Source organism: Rhincodon typus, chromosome 4 (assembly GCF_021869965.1).
Source record: "Rhincodon typus isolate 14 chromosome 4, sRhiTyp1.1, whole genome shotgun sequence".
Taxonomy (NCBI): domain Eukaryota; kingdom Metazoa; phylum Chordata; class Chondrichthyes; order Orectolobiformes; family Rhincodontidae; genus Rhincodon; species Rhincodon typus.
In genome coordinates, this window is record NC_063335.1 from 66450792 (window position 1) to 66459040 (window position 8249).

Genomic DNA, 8249 nt, shown 5'->3' on the forward strand with positions numbered 1-8249 from the left:
AGATGCTGCCAGACCTGCTGAGCTCTTCCAGCAACTTCTGTTTTTGCACCACCAACACAAAGTGTGTTGCTCCTCATAATGGGGGCTATGTAACTACTCATGTGATATCCGTGACAAAGTACAAAAGTGACTCTGGTATTCACAATACAGAATAAGGTATTATGTGTTCGAAGGAAGATTGCAAAAAAATGTTTGGTCTCATTAGTAGGACCATCTCATTCTTAATTTTTTTTTAAAAAGTTGATCTGCTGAAAAAGCAGATTGTCATTCCAATTAAAAAGTTAATTATTTCAAAGATAACTGATATTTGTCAATTTGTATGAAGTAGAAAGCTTTGGCCTCTTCAAATTAAGCCAATCTGTATTAAATGGATTTGTTATAACAAAATGTACAAAATGCACAAGTGTCAATCAACTTGAATCATTAGGTCTCTTTTATATTCAAGGACACATCAAGGACAGAGTTTCTATTCACTTATACTAGTCATACCAATGTAATCTGGCAAGATATCAGGGATTTTTAAATGGAAGAGAATTTCATGCCAGTGATGGGGATCTACACACTACATGGGGAGGCTCCCATTAATTATTGGCAGCTTCCCTATGGGTTCAGGTAGGAGCATTCTTATTACACTGTCTGTAATAAGATGTCACGTGGGAAATTGGTCAAGAAAGGAAAAGCTATTGGGATCCAGGCAATTTGACAAATTGCGTATAAAACTGCCTTACCCAGAGATCAGTGTGAGGACCTCTGCTGTTCGTGGTGTACATAAATGATTTGGAGGAAAACGTGGCTGGTTTAATTAGTAAGTTTGTGGATGATACAAAGATTGGTGGAGCTGCAGATAATGAGGAGGATTGCCAGAAGATACTGCAGGATATAGATCAGTTGGAGGCATGGGCAGGAAAAGGGCAGCTGGAGTGGCCAAGTACAGGTATAAATTATACAATGAATGGCAGACCTTTAGGAGTATTGATATGCAGAGGGATCTGGGTGTGCAGGTCCACAGATCACTGAAGGTGACAGCACAGTCGATAAGGTAGAGAAAAAGGCCTACGGCATGCTGGCTTTCATTGGACGGGGCATTGAGTTAACAATAGGCAGGTTATATTGCAGCTTTATAGAACCATTTTTAGGTCACAGTTGGAATATTGTGTACAGTTCTGGTCACCACACTACCAGAAGGATGTGAATGCTTTGGATAGGGTACAGAAAAGGTTTACCAGGATGTTGCCCAGTATGGGGGATTTTAGCTGTGAAGGAAGGTTGGATAGGCTGGGTTGTTTTCACTGGAACACAGGAGGTTGAGGGGCGACTTGATAGAAGTTTATAAGATTGTTATTGGCATAAATAGAATGGAAAGTATGAGGCTTTTTCGCAGGGTGGAGGGGTCAATTACTAGGGACACAGATTCAAATTGCAGGAGGGGAAGTTTAAAAGAGATGTGTGACACAGGTTTTTCACAGAAAGGGTGGTGAGTGCCTGGAACATGCTGCCAGATGAGGTGGTGGAAGAAGACACAACAGCAGCATTCAAGAAACACCTTGGATGAATACATGAAAAGAACGGGAATACAGGGATATGGATCCTATAAGTGAAGACAGTTTTAGTATGGAAGGGCAAAATGTGTTGGCAGAGGCTTGGAGGGCCGAAGGGCCTGTTCCTGTGCTGTATTGTTCTTTGTTCTTACTGACAAGAGGCAGAGGATGCTGGTTGATGTTATGACTGGAAGTTATTAAATGCCTCAATTGAACCTACCTCCACCACACTTCCAGGCATTACATCCCAGACCCAGACCAACATCACATTTACTTTTACAAATCAGTTTAAATCTGTGCCCTCTCACTTTTGATTGATTTGAGAGGGAACGGTTTCTTCCTGTCTACTCTCTCTTGACCTTTCATAATTTTGAGAACCTCTGTCAAGTCAACTCATAGTGTTCACTTCTCCAAGGTAAATAATGCCAACTTTACCAACTTATCTTCATAATTGATAGTTCTCACTCCTACAACAAGGCAAGGCAGCATTTTCACAGTGGGGTATCAAGGGGTCCTAGCAAAACTGAAGAAAATGGGAATTCAGAGAATAATATTCTACTGGTTGGAGTCATATTCCAAAGGACAATAGTTGCACTTGTGGGAAGTCAATCATCTCAGTCTCTGAATATCACTGAAAGGGTTCCTCAGGTTACTGTTCATAGCCCAACTATCTTCAGCTGCTTCAAACTCATCTCCTCTCCATCATATGTTCAGAAATGGTGATATTTGCTGATTTTGAATAATGTTCATCACCATTCACAACATCATAAGGTGAAACATTCCTTGTCTATATGCAGCAAGACCTAGGTATTAATCAGGCATGACAAGTGATATTCCCAGCACATAACTTGCCAGGCGAAGTTTATCTCCAAAGAGAGAGAATCTCACCAATCCCCCTTGATATTCAATGGCATTTCTTTCAGTGAATCCCCCACTATCAATTTATGAGTTACCATTGATCACAAAATGAACTAGACCAGATGCGTAACTCAATATCTGGCTCCCCAAAGCCTGTCCATCAGCTACAAAGCACAAACTCCAACAACACTCAATAGACTCAATACCATCCAGAACAAAGCAACATGTTTGATTGGCACCCCATCTATGAGTTTCAACATTCACCACCTCTACCAGTGATGCAACAGTGGTAGCAATTCACCAAAGTTGTTTGGCAGTGTTTTTAAGCCTGAGACATCTGCCATCTAAAACAGCAAAAAAAGTTATATGAAATCATCACCAATTATAATTTCTCCTCTAAGCCACACAATCCTGACTTGGAACTATTTTCTGAAGAAGGGTCTAGGCCCGAAACATCAGCTTTCCTGCTCCTCTGATGCTGCTTGGCCTGCTGTGTTCATCCAGCTCTACACCATGTTATCTTGGAACTATGTTGTCCTTCCTTCACTGTTATTGGGTCAAAATCTGAATTTACTTATTAAGACCAGGAAGCAACCTGGCACCTACTTGGTTTTTCAGGATATAATCTATACAGACACTGAATATATCACTTTTGACTCAAAAACATAGAATGTAAAGTGACCATGTTCAAGGAGTGACATAATGATTAAAGCCGTAATTTGAACTTATTTTATGATAATCATCATAGAAGATCATTATGTAGAGGACCTTTTAAATAAGAACGGTCCCAACGTATTCTGTTTTTATTAGGAAAATGATGTAAATGAATGTTGTAAAGATGGTATTTCATGTTTCTACTTGTTAATGTCGAATTTATGATAAAACATGCACGTAAAGCATGCATTGTTTAATAAAGTTAGGCACATATGAATATGCTGCATATTTAATAAAGCTAGGGATTGAAGAATTTATATATTTAAAAGGAAAGCCCATTATACAATTGCCAGAAGCAAAACTGTGGCAAACACGAGTGGTAAACCAGAGGATTGGGAAAGTTTGAAACACCAACAAAATATGATAAAAAATGATATATAGAAAGGAAATAAACTTTGAGGGTAAACTAGCAAGTGATATATATATAAACTAAGGGTAATAAGGGCTTCTTTAAGATATAAGGAAGAGAGAAGCCAAAGTGAACATGGGCATCTTGGAAATGAGGCTGGAGAAATAGTAATGGGAAAGTAAGTTGACTTGCTCGCCAAGCTGGCTTGTTTTCGTTCAGACATTTCGTCACCATACTAGGTGATATCAGTGAGGCCTCCGACGAAGCAATGTTGTTTTCCTACAATTCCTAGAGGCATGGTTCTCCACCCGTAATGCAATCAACAAACATATAGAATTGGACCCCATATACAAACCCATACAGATCGAAACCGGAAATGACACTTCTCACCATAACGGACCAGACAGTATAAATTACAAACAGAGTAGAACAACATTGCTTCATCGGAAGCCTCACTGATGATGTTACCTAACATGGTAATGAAATGTCTGAATGAAAACAAACCAGCTCGGCAAACAAATCAACAACGTCAGCCACAACCCGAGCTACAAATCTTTGCTAAAACTTTAAATGGGAAACCGGGAAATAATAGCAGAGTTGAAGAAATGCTTTGCAGTAGTCTGCATGATAGAAGACACGAACATCATTTGGAAAATACTAAATAATCAAATGGCAACAGTGAGGGGTGAAAACAAACATAATAACAATCACTAAAGAAAAAGTACTTGGGAAACTACAGGGCTAACGGCTGACAGGTATCCTGTACCTGATGGCTTGGATCTGTTACACAGTACTGGGATAACGCACTGAAAATCAAGCTCTGCTATTCCTGGAGTTATCATAAAAGTTAGCATTTTTGAAGAGTATTTCACAATTTTCCTGTCATTTACACCCAGGTTGACACAAAGCATGGATCAGGTTCCCACACTAAACAAGAATGACTATTTATTATAAATAAACAGACATCAGCTAGATATAAACAATTCTGAACTGTTGGCATATAAACACTAAACTGGTTATAAACGCTCCTTTATGCACATAAACAGACAGACATGGCCAGGAAAAAATTGGGTGTTATGGACAACAGAAAAGACTGGGAGAGCAGATCAGTGCTCCCTGTTCGTAGGGTTTGCTGAGATGATTCTTGTGCTGAACAGAATGTTGTTTCTCTGATTGCTTTTATTTGATGGCAGGAGGCACAAGATAACTTGTTCACACTTATAAAAGGTCTCTGACTTATTGGTTAAAAGTCATAGCTTATAGCAACTGCCGAGAGAAGAATAAACTTATTTTTGAGGCTTAAAGTGTTTTTTACCGTGGAGAACAGGGATAGCTCCTAAATTTGTGGAGATCTGATGGTTTCTCCTGACTTTTATTTTCACAGGCTTTAAGCTGATCAGCTATCTGGGAGTAAATCACATAGTTGTTGGCAGGCAGAGGCCTTTATCATTACTAGATGGTTGCTAGTCCAGTAAGTTAATTATTGCAGCTGAATCTCTGGTTGTACATAGTCCTTGGCTGTTAGCTGACAGGTACAAGCTATCCACTACTGCATGACTGAGCAAGCTAGAATCATAGTTTCCCTAGAGTGCGGTAGGAAGCCATTCAGCCCATTGAATCTGCACCAAACCTCCAAATAGCATTCCACCCAGACCCAGCCCTCTACTCCCTTAACCCATATTTATCACAGCTAATCTATTTAGGCTACTCATCGGCAGACAATATGGGGCAATTTAAATGGCCAATCCACCTAAACCGTGCATCTTTGGACTATGGGAGGAAATGGGAGCACCCAGCGGAAACTCACGCAGAAATGAGAACATGCAAACTCCACACAGACAGTCACTCGATGCTGGAATTGAATCCGGGTCCCTGGTACTGTGGGGCAGCAACCACTGAGTCACGGTGTGCCCAGAAAGAAGGTTCCAGTGAGATTTAAACTTGGAATGCTGCTTTCAGAATCCAGAGTGCTCACCATTATACCATGGAACCCAAAGGTGTTTGAATCAGGACTTACAATGAGTGTCAGGTTACTTGCTTGCATGAAGCGTAGCAATCCTTCAACCATCTCTGGTTTTAAAATCATTCTTTCCCCATTTCAGTTCACAATCTAAACTACAAAAAAGTGGACAAAAAAACTGAAAGAACTGCAGATGCTGTAAGTCGGGAACAAAAACAGAGGTTGCTGGAAAAGCTCAGCAGGTCTGGCAGCATTTGTGAAGAAAAAATCAGAGTTAACACTTCGGGTCTGGTGACCCTTCCTCAGGACTCTGAGAAAGGGTCACCCGACCCGAAACATTAACTGTGACTTTTTCTTCACAGATGCTGCCAGACCTGCTGAGCTTTTCCAGCAACTTTTGTTTTTGTACAAAAAAAGTGGGATTTACACATCCTAGTATATTAAAGGAAATAGGTACAAAATACTAGCTGTAATGGTAGCAATCTTCCATCAATCCTTAGATTCTGGAAAAGTCCTAGAGGATTTGAAAGCTGTCAGTATAACATCTCTATTTAAAAATGGGAGAAGACAATAGAAGTAACTATAGGCCAGTTAGCTTAAAATCTATTATTACAAAAATGTTAGAGTCAAATATAAAGGATGCAACAGCAGAACACTTCCAAATACATAACATAATCAAGCACAGCTATTTAAAATGTATAATGAAGGAGGAGCATACAATTGTGCAATATTTATAACTGGATATTTGATGACAGAAGTGAAGGTATGCCAAGTTTTGTGGATGTCAAAAATAGCTGGGATGGTAAGTCATGGGTGTGATGGAATCTGCAGAGGGATTTAAAGAGATTAAAGGGAGTGGGCAAAATCTTGGCAGATGGAATAAAATGTGGGAAAATATGAAGTCATGCACTTTGGCAGGAAGAATAGGAGAACTGATTATTATTTCAATCAACAAAGCTGCAGCACATAGTGTTTGGGAGTCCTCATGCATAAATCATGTAAAGCTAATATCCAAGTTGAGCAGGCAATTGGGAAGGCAAATGGAGTACTGGCCTTTATTTCATAAGGAATGGAATTTGAAAATAGACAGGTCTCATCGACACTGGTCAAGCCTCAGCCAGAATACAGTGAACAGTTTTGGTCCTTTTATTTAATGAAAGATATTCTGGCTTTGGAGGCAGTCCAGAGAAGGTTCACTAAGCTAATTCCAGATTTAAGGCATTTTCTTACGAGAAGAGGTGAGTAGGTTGTGCCTGTACTCACTGGAATATAGAAGAATGAGAGGTGACATATTGAAACATATAAGACTCATCAGAGGGTTGACACGATAGATGCAAAGAGATTGTTTCCTCTTCTGAGAGACTCTCGGACTACTGGGCATAATCTCCGGGTAAGGGATCACAGAGAGCTGCCAAGCCTGAGTCATTCAGAATATTCAAGGCTGAGACAGAAAGATATTTAATCAGTAAAATATCTAAAGGTTCTGGGGAAAATGCAGTAAAGTGGAGTTGAAAATCATCAGGTTAGTCATGATCTCAGAGAATAATGGCAAACTTGATGGGCCGAATGGCCAACTACTGCCCTTACAGCATATGGTCTTGTGGCAATTACTCTAAAAGAAACTCCAAGCTTTGTAATTTGATGTAATTTACATGAGTCTTGTGGTCAAAATGTGCTCATTCAGATTGACACTACTTGAGTGTGCAATTTTTTTTAATTATTGGAAAATTTCTCAACATTAGTGAATTTGTTTGTATAAGTAAATAATGACATAATTGATTTGTGTTCTAAGAAAATAACCATGAGATTCATAAAATAAGAACTAAGATTTTTTGTGTAATTCTTAAAAATAAATAATCGCACATAATGCCAAAGGAAATCACCACATGGGCTGCTGACTTTTACTGTACTGCAGCACAAGTGAAAGAATTAACGTGAAGATGCCAATCGTAGGGAAATAGTGAATTAAATTGATATCTCGGAAATTGACAGTACAGGAATCAATCAATTTAAAAGCTCAATTTCTGATATGCTATTGGTTCCAAAATCTATCCTTCGATATTTAGTATGATCTTTAGCCAGTTTTACATCTATGTACTGTGTACTAGTCAGCAAAGTTTATTTTTAGGCTGATATGGTGTAGTCCAAAGCTGAAAATCAGCAGCCTTCCACTTGCAATAGCTACGAAAGAATATTAAATAAATCTAATTTAAACAAATCTAAAGTAGAGGAAAGGCACAGAGAAGATAAATACTAGGGGCTGGATCTTACCAAAAACTGGCAGAGTGTCATTTTCCATGAGTTTCGTGGAAGGTTTCTGTTCTTGGGTTCTTGTGAGCTTCCTCATGTTACTGTCCCAACCTTGCCTCATTACCTGGATTCCAATTCCAATTCCTATGGTGCCTCTCTCATCCTTTGTTAGCCTGGTTCTCCCACTCACTGTTGATGGAAGTACTCACCACTGTTGGTACATCAGAGAATCATACAGTACAAAAGAGGCCTTTCAGCCCATTGAGTCTGTACTGCCAAAAATACACAAATACCTTCATTAGTCCCACTTTCCTGCACAATGGCCATAGCCTTGAATGTTATGACATTTCAAGTGCTCATCCAAGCACTTTTTAAAGGTTGTGAGGTTTCCTGCCTCAACTACCCACCCAGGCAGTGTATTCCCTCAAACCCCACTTAAACTTCCTGCCTTTCACTTTTAAAATTATATCCCTCTGTTCTTGATCCTTTGACTAAGAGGACCGGCTGCTTTATATTCACTGTGCTAAATGGGACAGACTTCACACAGATCTAGCAACTCAAGACTGGGCATCCATGAGGC